Genomic DNA, 15,238 nt, shown 5'->3' on the forward strand with positions numbered 1-15,238 from the left:
GAATTTAATTTCTCATTGATAAGGTATCTGGTGGGGAGCCAGTGTAGCTATCACATCCAGCTCATAAGCTGCTATATTTGGCTTCTTTCATTTTTAATAATTTTTTCTCAGAATTCAATAACCACATTTCTACATAAGAGACCTGCACCTGAAATGACCATATGTTCCAGCAATTTAATCTCTCCCTATGCAGCAATGACAGTCAATGAAAATATGGCCTATGTTTTGGGCCATATGCAATGAATTAAGCCCTTGATCTGTCACTGTTGGCGGTTCTGCTCTGGCTTGCTTTACCTTCTTAGGTCTCCAGTGTATCACATTTGTTCACTTCAACATCATACTCAGCTCCCTCCTCAGTGGTTTTGGTGCTTATACACTTCCAGAGGTGAATTTTGCCTACTTCCCCAGTTATTTTCCTCTGGCTTCAATTTTTAAGATATTTATATTATTTCCATGTTTCGATGTTATCTGGACTGCATCATTACTTCCACTTGTATTTGAAATCACCACACAGATTTCAAAAAGCAGCAATTCATAGAACAAACTTCTTTCAAAAACATCTGAGATTAATATGCACTGCTTCCCCTTCCCCCTCCTCCAGTTGGAGGCACAAAAGTTAAAGATCATGGGTTGAGATAAGAAAATGAACAGCAACAATAATAATATTAGCAACAAAAGGTAAATAAAAAGAAAGTATTTACATAGAAAACCCCCAACAATAGACAAATACTGCTCCATCCACAACATTTTCTCAACTGGAAGGAACCGCTTCTCAACAGAAAAGAGAGTCCATTTCTGTCCTGTCCCCTGTAATGTCATGAGGTGGTATACAAAAACATCCAGGCCCTAGCCAAAACCAGGACACACTATACATTTTTATTTTATTTGTTTTGTACATTAAAACAAAACAAAACAAAACAAACAAACAAAAAACCCTGCTCCAGAGAGGGAGCTACTTTTACACTTTTAAAAGATGTAACTATTATACATGTTCATTAAAAAAATATTTTTCAACTTAATGAAATTTATGAATGATAAATTCACAGTGTGAATTCTACCAATGTGTAACATATATTACATACATAAAATATGAATCTAAGAACTGTACATATGAAATATATTTGTGACTGTTATCACAAGATCACAAGAAGTTAGAGGCTATTTAACTTATAGTGTGATCAAAAATAGATATTTTGTACTGTGTTGTAAATACAGTGTTTTATAGACGTTATTTTAATATTCCATTATCTGGAATAGATCTTTAATCAAAAGCAGCCTGGCCAGCTGGTCAACAGAGGTGATTCTGCCCCTCTATTCCATTCTGGTGAGACCCCACCTGGAGTACTGCATTCAGCTCTGGGGTCCCCAGAACAGGAAAGACATTAACTTATTGGAGTGAGTCCAAGGGTGGGCCAAGTTGATCAGAGGGATGGAGCAACTCTCCTATGAGAAAAAGGTTGAGAGAATTGAAAGTGTTAAGCCTAGAAAAGACACAGCTTCAGTGTTACCTGATTGTGGCCTTTGACTACCTGAAGGGAACTTACAGGAAAGATGGGGCAAGACTATTTACAAGTGTGTGTAGTAACAGGACAAGGGGGAATGGGTTCAAACTGAAACTGAGTAGGTTAAGATTAGGTATTAGGAAAAAATTCTTTCCTGTGAGGATGGTGAGACCCTGGAACAGGTTACCCAAGAAAGTTGTGGGTGCCCCATCCCAGGAAGCATCAAGGCCAGGTTGGATGGGGCTCTGACCAACCTGGTCTAGCTGAAGATATCCCTGCCCACAGCAGCGGGGTTGGAACTAGATGGTCTTCAAAGTCCCTTCCAACCCAAACTGTTCTATGATTCTGTGATTTTTGACATGCAAAAGTTATTTCACTTTTATACTTTTTTAGACTGTTACCTTTAAGTGGTATGCAACTGTGTTTCTTTGTAAAAAAAAAAATTGCAAATGTCATAATTTTAATAAGATGTTTAACAACTCTCTTATTTTCACATCTATTTTTGGAAGTGATGATTACACTTTTGCTGCAAACAGAGTTTAGGATTGAAGTCCTCATTAGGTCTTAGGTAAATATTTAAAAAATGCTGTTGTTTTTAGGCAAGAGTGTGTGAGAAGCTGGTGAGTAAGCCAGTCATAAAATAATTTTTAAAGAGCTGTGATCATGAATACATTAGTAACAGGCTGGGGATAATAAAATTATCATGAGGTGGAATTTATGATTCCTTTTAAAGATGGTTTGACTCTTCAAAATGCAATTGGCTGCTTAGTTGGACTTGTGTTGTACATCAGGGTTAGGTTTGATCTGAAAATATGAGCGTTTCCTAAAGGAAGATTTTGGAAATGTCAGGAGTAGGGGGGAAAAAAGAGAAAGAAAAAGAAAGACCTCACAGAAGAATTCAGAAATTATATCATATAAATTTCATTTGATATTCCTCAGATTGTCTTTTCTCGTATAGTTTGAACTGCATCTCTGAAGCAATATCACAGTGTAATGTCTTTGTGATGGACATAATGTATCATGGGATATTTGGATGGCTGTGCAAGATAAAAACCAGTTTGGTTGAGGATCTCTGTCTGTGGAAGAGACTGGGGTATGATCTCCAATGATGCCTTTCCAAATATCAATATTTTCCTTTACAGAACTTGTTTCTTCTATATAAACTAGAATTAAAGAAATCAGGTATTTTTAATAAAAATATTATAACAAAATCTAAGATTAAAAAATTATTTTAGCAGAAATTTTTTCAGCTAGATCTAATCATTACTTCAAGGACAGAAAAATATAAACAAGAACATTTGTAAAATTATGTTATAAAATAAATTTTATTCAAGAAATGTACTAATTTCCCATAGACTTCTGGTATTTCTTAAAGTGCACAGATCTTTATTTTAGGTACTTAAGTGAAAAAGGTTTCTGTAAATTCTTTTCAGAAGCTGTGGAAGATTAGTAGCCTGACAGGGTGGGGTTTTATGCAAATATAAACTGCAAATTTTTCTATGAACAAATTCATGTTAGGTCTTGTGTTGTATATTATAACTAAAGCTAACCAGAATTATTTCCCCCATAAAAATCTCAAACTTATGAGGAAACGAACAAAATAATTTTGGCTCTGAAGTACAATTGTGCTTCACGGAAATGGTATTTCACAGATATATCTGTCTTTAAAAAAAATAAAAAAAAATATACCTGACAAAACAGATTATTCCTGTTATGATTAAAAACAAACAGAAAATCAACCAAACAAAACCTACCCAATTCTTTCACTGAATTTAAACATATACTGACCCCATATGAGATTATGGAAACTGTCACAGGACTTAGGTGATAACTAAGTTATAAGGACAAAAACCAGGTTAATTCTTTAGTTAGAATCTCAAAGTAACATAGTATCAGGGCTGGAACCATGTGCACATGCAGTACACCTTATTTATAAATTCTCTATGTGATCTGGCAACTCCCCAGCCAGTCATCTACACTGAAGGTACAACTATCTTGAAACAATAGTTTCAGATAAAAGACTTCAAACAAAGTGTTTCACTGAATCTTCACAATTAAACATTTTTTAAACATTACAGGAAACTTCTGGGTGGGAATGTTAGACAGTTTGTTAGCTCCCTGGTGCACATTTTTATGCTTATATTTGTGGATGAACATCCTGGGCAAAGCATTCAAAAGGCTTACATAGCTGATTCCTATTGCAGAGCCGACCAAATTGTGCACAGATATAGCTTTTGCAAGTGGTCAATAAAAATGGTAGAAAAGGCCACTTAGAATGCCACTAAGATGTTTCATATCTAATAAGATATAAAACTTTTTATAAAAAAATAAAGAACGATAGAAGTAAATGTTCCTTGGGTTGGGATTGTCATCTGGGAACTGAGTAAAACAGTGGTTTTAAAGACTTTCTCCCGGCTCAGCTAGAGATATCATTGCAACATTGACTTCAGCTGCTACCAGCTAATGGATGGCCACCTAGTTTTGAAAGTTTGATACTCTTAATGAAAGTTATTCTGTGACAAAATCCTGATCCATTAGTAGGTTGGTTTTTTTTTCCTCTTCCCCCTTTCTTCAAACATTCTCTCCTGAGTATCTGCACAATAACTTTAAACTTAGGTTTGGAAACATTGCAGTATTCATGCATATGGAAAAAGGTAGTTTGAGGACAAGCTCATCTTGCAGAGTTATCAGATTAAAGCCATTGTTTAATATCAGGATGCTGGTTGCAATTCTTGTGTCCTTTAGATGCATTGTTTCAAGATCAGCGATTTTGCAGATTTAAAGCAGCAGAACATGGGTACACATGTGAGGCTCGCTAGAAGCTGTAATTCACTTTGATTACTTGTCTTTTAGTTTTTGTCTACCTACCTTGACCATATGTCCATATTTTTTATAAGTTAATCTTTATTCTCATTCTCATTTCCATGCTCTGTCATTAAACTTGTTTCTCAAAAACTCTCCTTCTTATCTTTACCACATGTAACCTCTCATTTTGGTTTCCTGCTGTCTCTGTCTTCCTCGATCCTCTCTCTCTGCCAAAAGTTTAGCTCACACTGCCTACCCACACACGAAGACTTTGACACACACAAAAGCTGTCTGGTCCTGCTCTCTCTCCTGAATGGCTCCACATCCCATCTTTACTTTCAGGTTTAAATAATTTATAATCCTTAGTTGATTAATAAGAATAGTAAGACATAAAAAATTTTTCTCCTGAGCTCAAGATGACATTCAGCCTGAGCTACATGACTCAGGGTGATTACCCTCATTATGTGTGGCAATTTATAGGTCAGGCTACTTGGCTTATTTGCATTTAGTGAGCAGAAGAAGACAAAAGAGATGGGGTTGTCTATCCCCACAATTTTTAAAATTTCACAATTGCAAGTTTTATTGTTTTATTCCTATTAATATTAATGTGAAGGAGGGACTTATTATGGTAAAATGTGATGATAATTTAATTTTTGAAGCAGGTAAATTCCAGGTTAGGACAGGCATTGTATTCCTATGAATACTATGAGGTACAGTGAAGTGGTATGGCAACCGCTGCCATAGTTGCCACTTGTGAGCCTGAATCTGGAGAACTGTCCTCCATACAACAAAGGCACCAGAAAACTGGAATTAGCCCCATGGAGGGTGATCAGGATGGGTAATTGTCTGGAGCAAGTAATGCTCAAGGTTGGAAGAACTTGGTCTGATTAGCATAGAGACTAGAAAGCTCATGGAAAATTTTAATTTCTGTCTTCAGCCTTCTGTGGGTGTCAGTTTCACAGAAGACCGAGAAAGATTCTTCCCTAAAGTGCATGGTGAAAAGAACTAGATGCAAAATCATAAGCTGCAGCAAGGGCAACTCCTACTAAGTATGAGGGAAGAAACATTTTTTGATGAGAGTAACTAAACACTGGAACAAGCTGCCCACAGAGGCTGTCCAATCTCAGAACTTAAGAGATTTTTAAAACATGCTTTGACAAGGCCTTGAGCAACATGATCTAACTATGAGACTAGTTCTGCTTTGAGCAAGTGATTGGATTACATAATTTCTAAAGGTCGTTCCCAACCAAAATTATTCTATGCTTCACTAGACAGAAACAATTCATTCTGAAAATTACAAACTGCCTATCTAATTTATCCTTTAGTCATGGAGCTAATTGACCAGTCAAGTACAGATGGTTTAAAAAAGCAGTATGTGCATCTCCAAAGAAATGAAATTATCAGTTTATATTTTATGGAAAAAATAATTTAATTAGCATATTAATGTTAATAAGTGGTGGGATGAGACGATAGTTATGGGGGGGGGGAAATGTAAATAAGTTTAAGGAGAGATGATGAATTATCCTGGGGAAAAAATTATTAGCTCTAAATATAATATGTAGCAGCAATAGCTATCCTTTTAGTGTAATCTGAGGTACAGAATACTCAAAAAGGAAAAAAGATCTAGAAAAAATATCTGGAAGGAAAGTGACTTCTGCAAGTCATCTCACTGCAGGAAGCTAACTTTTCACATTAAATTAATTACACTATAAATAGACAAAGAACATTTTTTTCTTTTTCTGTTCTTTTTAATTTTTCCTTAATAAAGAAATTATGTAGCTGCTTTGTCAATTTGCTTTAATTTTGGATGCTATATGTGAATATTTTTATTTGCTTTTTGCCTCTTCATCTGTCTAAGGATATAGATTAATTCTAAACAATCAGTTAACCAGATGCCTTTACTCAAGAATACCCTTAGCCAAGTATTAGCATGATAGGAAACCTTAATAGGTGTCAAGAAGCTCCAAATTATTATTTAAGTATCTAAGTATAGTGGGTTACAAGTTCCAGTTGCAAGGGCATCCTTGAGAGTAGTATCATACTGGACAACAGAGAAAGAGTCTCTCAGTGACTGGTGACGGACAAGGAGAGTTGTCTAACACACCTTGAGGAATTTGAGACCTTTGAGACACCTGAGACACAAACATCCTGATGAAACTTATGGAGGGATTTTTTTACACCAGGTACTGCATGCACCGCCTTGGGTAGATAAATTCCTGATCTGTATACTACTATTGAGCTCTATGCTCCTTTGGCAAAATAATTTCAAATTACTGGAAATATGCATAGACACAACCTGTAGTTTCCTTAAGGTTCATATGAGTAATGTCAGGCTATGAAGTTTAAAATAACCATTAACTTCTAAAAGTTATGGCAAAAATGAATGTTGAAGTTAGAGGACATGCTCAGATGATCATTTTAGAAGTTAATTGATTTTACCAGAAAGAAGTTTAGTGTCAGAAAAACCAAGACCAGGGTACTTCAAAACCAGACTATTTCATATAGACCCCTCATCCACTTATAATAAAATATGTAGTGGTTCATCAAACAACATAGCATAGAGGTATCAAACTATTTAACTATATTTTACTTATTTGACTATGAAGAGCTTCATGTATGTGTACACACATGCAGACAAATGCACAAATATTCCTATATGAAAATATATGTATATCTGTATTTGTATATTTGCTTTAGTTTGCTGGTGTTTTCTCTATGGTTTTGTTTGTTTGTTTGTTTAATTTTTGTTATTTTCTGCTTTCTGTGGAAAACCAGCATACTGTTTGTTCCTGGATGGTCTAGGCCTTTTGTGAGGTTCTTAGGTGTCAGCTGGAAGTCCATACTGCTGAACTGATATTTGATGCTGTGTATTACAGGTGCTTTGTGAAGCCATAAACAGACAGCAGTGGGTGAGAACATAGTTTTAGTACCTGCTTTATTGTTGGCATTTGATAGAATTACTGTATTTAAAGAGAGCTGTACTGGTTACACAATATGTTTTGCAATCATCAGTAAATAACAGTTCATAATGCCTACAGAGGAAAACTTAAGAATCTTAAAAGTTAACATTATTTTTTTAACCTTTTTATTTAGATTTTATTAATTTATATATATAATATATATAATTATATATATAATATATATAAATATATATATTTATATATTTTATTTTAATTTAAAATATCAATTTGAATTACTCAAAAATATCAAGTCTGTGACTAATAGGATAAGCTATGAAGACAATGGTTACTTACTAATATGTTGCAACACGTTTAGAATAAATGTTTCAGAGATAAAATCCTGAAAAATCTATCACTAGTCAGAAGAGGTAATCTTTTAACAACTATGCAAAAAATGGAGAAATGTTCAGAATTCTTACTTTGCATAGGACAAAAAGTTAGAGATATAAATAGGGTTAGATAACTCACTTGGGGATAATGAAATATTTCCTGTTTTAAAAAAAAAAAATTCACCTTATCCTCAATCCAGAAGCAAGCTGAGGAGATAGTAAGATATTAATATTTGACTATGAGATAAATTCTAGCAGAATATTATTACTGTTCTAATGTTTAGAAAGAATAAGTGATACATCAATAAGAGTAAGCTCGTTAGCATGACAAAGAAATTAAACAAGTAATAGAAGAAGGACTCTGAGATGGTGTTCATTTTTATATTTGTACTGGAGATTAGAGAGGTAATGAATCTGACAATCAGCATGTTTTTCATGGAAAAATACAATTGCTTTGGTTCCATTATCAAGATGTTTCTGAAGGATTTGTCAGACTACTGTATGTTAAAAATGTCATACACTGTATGAAAAAAATTCATTAATTCTATTTTATACGTTCTAAAGAGATTAAAGAGTTGATTAAGTCCTGGTTATGCCCCAATTTAAGTTCATATAGTTCAATTAGGTACTTTCAACAAAATCAAAGGGTGATTAAGCCAAATAATGCTCTGAGCTAGAGGTTCCTTCCTCTCTCGTTCAGCTACAGGGAAGCCTGTAGTCCACATCTACATTAGTGAGCAATGCAGTCCAATGCAAGTGCATTGGTGTAGTGAAAGCATCAGGCCTGAGGACTTACTGCCTACATTGTACACACTTTAGGGGAAAGGATAATTTTAAAAATATTATTTCCTCCAAGGTTAGAAAACTCTGGATAGTAAAAGCACTTTTAGCTGAGGAAAAGAACGCACAGCAGAGACTAGTAGTTGGAAGTTAAGGACAGGCAACTTCACAGGGACATAAAAAAAATTTTAAACAATTTATATTGAGATCAAATCAGAAATGGAAGTAATGATTTTCCAAACCTTGAAGGTTTCAATTAAAGACTAGAAATTTTGTGATGTAAGAATTGTACTTTAATACATCAAAGTATGGGTTAAAAACAATTGCATCTAGGTAAAATGTAATTGTCAGTGTCATATACAGCAAACTATTCTGGATGAAAAACAATGCTTCTTGCTCTGGAGCTCCATGAAGATATGAAGAAGAAGGTTCCATTTCTCTTAGGTCCTGAACAAAACAATTATTTGAAAATCTAATAGAAATTTCAGTTGAGGTTTATAACAAGATGCTACTGGTGGCAAAGTGGGGAAAAGAAGTAAGTGCATCAAGATATGCTTATATTGCACATGAAATCATTATTGCAGCACACCACTTGCATGGCAATGCTAGACTGAAATTGCCTTTCTCAGACAATAAACTTTACATCTGTTACAGTATCAATAATACAAAGCCTGACACTATTATACAGATTTTCAAATACTTACCATCTCTGAAAAGAGATGAATTAGTATGATTCCATACTGGCTTGCTTCTCTGGAGGAGGATGGAAGAGTCAAAAATAATCTTTTCTGAAACACAGTATCATTTTTTGAAAGACAGCTTAATATTCAGGGGTCTTGACACTCAGCTAACTGAAAAAATTATTATAAAAGATGAAGCTTGAAATCCACTAATCCTTAATGAGTATTAATCTCTTAACTACTTTAGAAGAGAGTGTTTTATATTCATGGGGAAATCCTGCACAAGAAATTATGTCCTGAGCATGTGCTGTTCAACATTAAAGTACCACTGGAATTAGTTTCAATTAAGAAAATTAATCTAAAATTGGTTAGTGAGCATTCTGACATAGCAGAAATTTTATTTTTAATATATTAAATGGTTCATATTCTTTTTTTACATGCAAACATTGAAGATAAGTTTCCATTCTTATTTCATATGGATGGTTATTTTGATCAGAGTTGGGAAATTTTTTTTTACCCAATTTTATGGTAGCACAAAAAGAAGAATTATGTTTTTTCTCCATTTTTAAATTTACTTCACATATATATGTTTTTCTTTTACACTGAGAAAGGAAAAGATCTGTAGTCTGCCTTAATATATCCAATTTCTATGCACATCTGAGAAATAATTGTCAAAATTTGAAAATCCACCTTGTTCCATCAAAACGACACAAAATCTTCTTCACCTGCATGGTCAGTAGTAAAGCAATGACAAATAAATAGCAAATGTCTAATTCTCCAGGATCAATAAATTATGCAAATGGACCGTGCCACAGTTTAAACTCTGTAGTTTTTCTTGTAGAACAAGCAGTGTCAAAGATAATGTCAGAGAGGCTTGTGTGACTTTGAATCTGTTTTCAATACTAGCATTCCTCATGGAAACCTGAATAGAAGATGTACAGCATTTAAAACTAAAATCTAAAAAAAATTTATTCATATGAATTGGAATATAAATAGAAATAAATATATTAAGAAGTGTGTGTGTGTATAACATGCAATTGATGTCACAATCATAGTTGATAGCGTTAAGTCATTATTATGCTTATAGTAAATACTGGTGTCATTCCTGGCTCACCCCTAAAGTCTCATAGTCCTTAAGAAACTTTACCAAGTTGACATATCTGTACTGGGTTTGCGTGATAAGGTTTTGAAAGCAGCAGGGCTACAGGGTGGCTTCTGTAAGAAGCTGCCAGAAGCTTCCCCCGTGTCTGAAAGACCCAATGCCAGCTAGCTCCAGGATGGACACTCCTCCTGCCAAGTCCAAGCCCATCAGTGACAGTGTCAGTGCCTCTGGGATAGCAGGTTTAAGAAAGGAGAAAAAAAAAAAACAAACCCAACAAAAAAACCAAACCATCGTGCAGGAGCAAATTGAAGACAGAGGAGAGAAGAGTGAAAATATGTGAGAAGGACAGCCTTGCAGACAGCAAGATCTATGCAGTAGGAGGGGGAGGAGGTGCTCCAGGCAACAGTCTCTGGTAAAGACCATGGTGAGGTAGCTGTGCCCCTGCAGCCCATGGAGGTCCACAGGGGAGCAGTTATCCACACATAGTCCCTGGAGGACCCCATGCAGGAGCAGGTGGATGCCTGAAGGAGGCTATGACCTCGTGGGAAACCCATACTGGAGAACGCTTACAGAAGGACCTGTGGTCCCATGGAGAGAGAAGCCCATGTTGGAGCAGATAGATTTGCTGTCAGGACTTGTGGCCTCATGGGGGACCATGGCTGGAACAGTCTGTTCCTGAAGGACCACACCATGTGGAAATGACCCACAGTGAAGCAGTTCACAGAGAAATGCAGTCTGTGGGAAAGATACATGTTGGAGAAGTTCATGGAGTAGTGACTCCTGTGGGAGGGGAACCCCCATGCTGGAGCAGGGGAAGAGTGTAAGGAGTCCTCCCCTGAGGAGGAAAGAACAGTAAAGACAACACATGATGAACTGATCAAAACTCTCTTTCCCTGGACCCCTGCACTTCTGGAAGGGAGAAGGTAGAGAATTAGGAATAAAGCTAAGCCTGGGAAGGAAGGGGGAAAGGTGTTCTAAGGTTTGGGTGTACTTCTCTGTATTGTATTCTGATTTGATTAGCAATAAAATTCAATTTTTTTTCCCAAGTTTACTCTGTTTTGCCCATGAGGGTAATCGGTGAGTCATATCTCCATGTCCTTATTTTGACCCCTGAGCTTTTAGCTATATTTTCTCTCCACTGTCCTGCTGAGAAGGGGAGTAATGGAGCCTTGGTGGGTACCTTGCATGGAGTCAGAGTCAACCCACCAAAATATCTTTTTGTCTTTATTGCTGTGTTCCTGATTTAGAAATTGTAAACTCCATGGCAGACTGAAAGCAGATGGTTTTTAGCTAATGAACAGCTTTCAGGAGTATTTGTAGCATAGATAGAAGAGGGTGAAGATTAACATATATTCTAGGAGTCTCACACATTTGGACTCAATGTCCTATTTCTGGCAGTGTGTGCTTATGAAGTATGCTAGAAAAACAAGACACATTTCAGTTGCTTAGACAGACAAAAGGAAAATTAAAAAAGAGATATGAAAAGAAATAGGGGCCAAAATCCTGATGATTATCCATATTCTTCCAAAATGTTGTGAAGTTGTTTTCTAGAAGATTTCAGCTTTAATTCTTGAAAATAAAGATTTTGCTTGTTTCAAAGGCAAAATTTACCTATAAATCAGAGTAAATATTCTGGGCTTCTGTGTATTCCTGTATGTCAGCATCTAAGAAACTAATGAGGAAAAATAAAAAGAAAATCCATGTTACTATTGTGCTATTAAATTCACTTGAGCAATGCACTTTCCTAGCAGTTTAAACCTTTATGTATGCTCCTAATTTAGGACTACTAATGATAACTAATTGAGCACCCCACTAAGCCTTTGACTTCCTTTTAATGTGATAACTGGCAAACATGACCTCCATGTATTTCAGTCAACACTTGGGAACCACAACATTTATATTGGTTTGTATTCTAATTTTGCTGATTAATTTGATTCCCCTTAGCTGTTAAAACTAGATAATTTGATCTGGAAATGTGACACTTCCATTAAGATCTGAACGTTACTCACATGCTGTACAGTAGAACATAAAAAACAGACCTGTCTTGAACAGCTTTGCAATACACAATGACAGTGGAGAAATGAAATAGGAAATAAACTTGCTGTAATGCAATGAGCATGTAATGAACATAAAAGAGCAATAATATAAAGGTTTTAATAACTGTTTATTGAATATGAATGTTTACGATTTCCATCAGACAAGTCTACTTCATTTATCACAGTGTACTTTGGTGACAATGAAGGCCCAATGATGAAGACAATTTATTTGACTTCGTTATCTAAACTACCATGCTTTAATACCCCTCCTGTTCTAGCTTTCCTATGTATCCTCTCAAGGATATCATTATGGGCCTGCTATTTTTCTGCATTTTTTTAATTTAATATTGGGTTTGCATAGTAATAAACCACTAAAAATATCCAACACTTTCTTAATTTGCCCCATACATATTCATCTCAACACTTATATGTAAGGATCTGCTACATGTACATCTGTTCTTTACAGGTATCCACTGGTACATTTATTATTATATTTATTATTATATTTTTTTATGAAGCAATAGTCACAAAATTTATTTGGATTCAAAGATAGAAACATGAAGGTTCATATAAAGTTATAAAATAGCCACACAGAAAAGACATAATGTTTCTGAGGATTAAAGGACAGTGATGCATCAAGGAAAAAACTATGGACATCAGGAGGTAAAAAAACCTAAACTAAGATATAGAAGCTTTATTCCGTTTATTCTAGGTCTTTCATATTCTTTTATACTGTTTTCTTTTCCAGATATAATATCATCCTACTGTTCCCTTATAAATGATGACATAATTTACAGCAACTATTTTCATTACCTTAGATTGACTCTGCTCAGTGGTTGTCAGGCTGCACCGGGAGTACTGTGTCCAGTTATTGTCCCCACAATTCAGGAAAGACCTGGGCAGTCTGCAGAGGGTCCAAAGGAGGGCCACAATGATCAAAGGGTTAATCATATGACCTTTGAAGAAAGGCTGAAGGAGTCAGGACTTTTCATCTTGAGAAGAGATGGCTCAGTGGGCAACCTCATCACAGTATTCCAGTGCTTAAAGGGTGGCTCCACAGGGGACTGAAGATCTATTTGCAGAAGGAGCAACCGGAGAAGACAAGGGGGAAACAGTGCAAGTTGCACTGGGAGAGGTTTCATTTTAGTGTGAGAAAGAAATTTTTTAAGGGACTACAATAATTTGCTGGAACAACCTCCCCAGGTATATGGTAGGGTCCTCATTGTTGGATGTTTTCAAGATGCAATTGGACAAGATGCTACATAATCTCCTGTGGGCTCCCTTTCCTGTGAAGGGTTGAATAAGATAATCTTTTGAGGTCCCTTTGAACATGAGCTATTCTATGATTCTATGAAATGACCAACCTACTTTACTGATTTTCACCTTTCTTTGTAGTGACATCATTACATAAATTCTTACACATTGTTTTATTTGTTATATTTTTTTTTTTTTAATCCCCCCACAGGCAATTATTCCCTAAAGGAAGGAACAAAGTTAAGTGCATTTTTAACTTGACAAATTATCACAGGAAGACTTAGCCAGAACATTTTTGCTTTTCATCTCTTACAAATGCTGGACTTCTTGATGAAAAAAAAATCACCAAAAATGTTTGGGTGTTGCTATCACAAGATACCTCTGTTGCTTCATGTTTCTTTTGCTTCCAGTCACTGCTGCAGGCATCATCATACAATATATTACAGGCTCTAATTTATATTTTTCAACTTTTTTTTCCAATAAAAGATATTCTTTGGGTAAAGGGAAACGTGACAGTGGAAATCTTGACAGGTATTTGATAAAATACAATAGAAAACATAAGTATTTCAATCAGACATCAAAAAGGCATTTTTATGATACCTGTATTTATCTGAAAGGATTAAACTGTAACTTTTTTTGCTTCTAGAAACAGTCTTATTAAGGTACCATTAATCGGGGAGGGGGGGGAGAAGTGGGTGGAAAAATACTGACACAAGAGACAGCTTGGAGAATAAATACTGTAGAGTTGACAGTAAAATGGAGAGAGGAAATGTTCAAGAAGTAAAAGGTTAAAAAAAAAAACCAAAGATGAGGAGAATGGTAGAGAAGGAATGAGGTGACAGAACCAGTGTGCAGTGAGCAATGCTAGGAGAAAGAGAAAGCTTTCCTCCTAAACAGTTTATCTGGCCAGTAGAAGAACCAGCTGCATGGTGGTGAGAATCAAAAGTCAGACACCAGACATTTGTTTTGTATTTTCAAGTTGCAAGAAGTGTACTGACATTTTTCTGCTATTTCTGTTCATTTATCCCAAGGAATACAGCCACCTAACCCAAACTTTGTACTTTATTCAGAATAATATAATTTCTTTATTTTTAATTCAGAAACTTTTGTTCATCAGAAAATTTTTCTCTTTGTATGACTGATGTGTTCAGGAATCTTCCCAGTCTGACCAGTCATACTCCCAAGGACAGAGATTGTCCCTACTGGAGCCGAAGTCCCTTCACAGGGAATGGCTCCAGTGAGCTGAAGGTGCCCCATACACCCCACTCAAACAGCCAGGTCAGGAAGGTCGGCCATTCCTGGCTCCTGCCATGTCTGCCAGTGTCCATTCACCTGTCTGGCATCAGCTGTCTTCATGTCTTTTGTTATCCCAAAGGTTGGCAATTCACAGCCACTTTTTGCGGTCTCCTGCTGTTGTGGTTTCAACCCTGGTCGGATTTTAAAAACTGACTGAGAGCCACTTTTCCCCCCTCCTTCCTGCTCTGCTCTTCTTGGAGGAGAAAAAAACACAAACAGTCAGAGAATTCCTGAGTAGAGATAAGAACTGAGAGACTCACTCACTAACTAAATTTCATGGGCAAAACAGACTCAAAGTGAATAGAACTTAAATTTATTTCTAACAATCTTAAACTAAAAGCTAAATCATTGCTAACAGAATAAGAACTGAAAAGTAAAAGAATAAAACAGTCTTAAAACACAAAACCTTCTCTCCACTCTCCCCTTCCCTTCATGTTTTCCCTCCTCCCCCCAGTAGCGCAGAGAGATGAGAAAGGGGGGGAAGTAGATGATTC

This window comes from Myiozetetes cayanensis, unplaced genomic scaffold (genome assembly GCF_022539395.1).
Source record: "Myiozetetes cayanensis isolate MyiCay16 unplaced genomic scaffold, myiCay2020 scf5-8, whole genome shotgun sequence".
Taxonomy (NCBI): domain Eukaryota; kingdom Metazoa; phylum Chordata; class Aves; order Passeriformes; family Tyrannidae; genus Myiozetetes; species Myiozetetes cayanensis.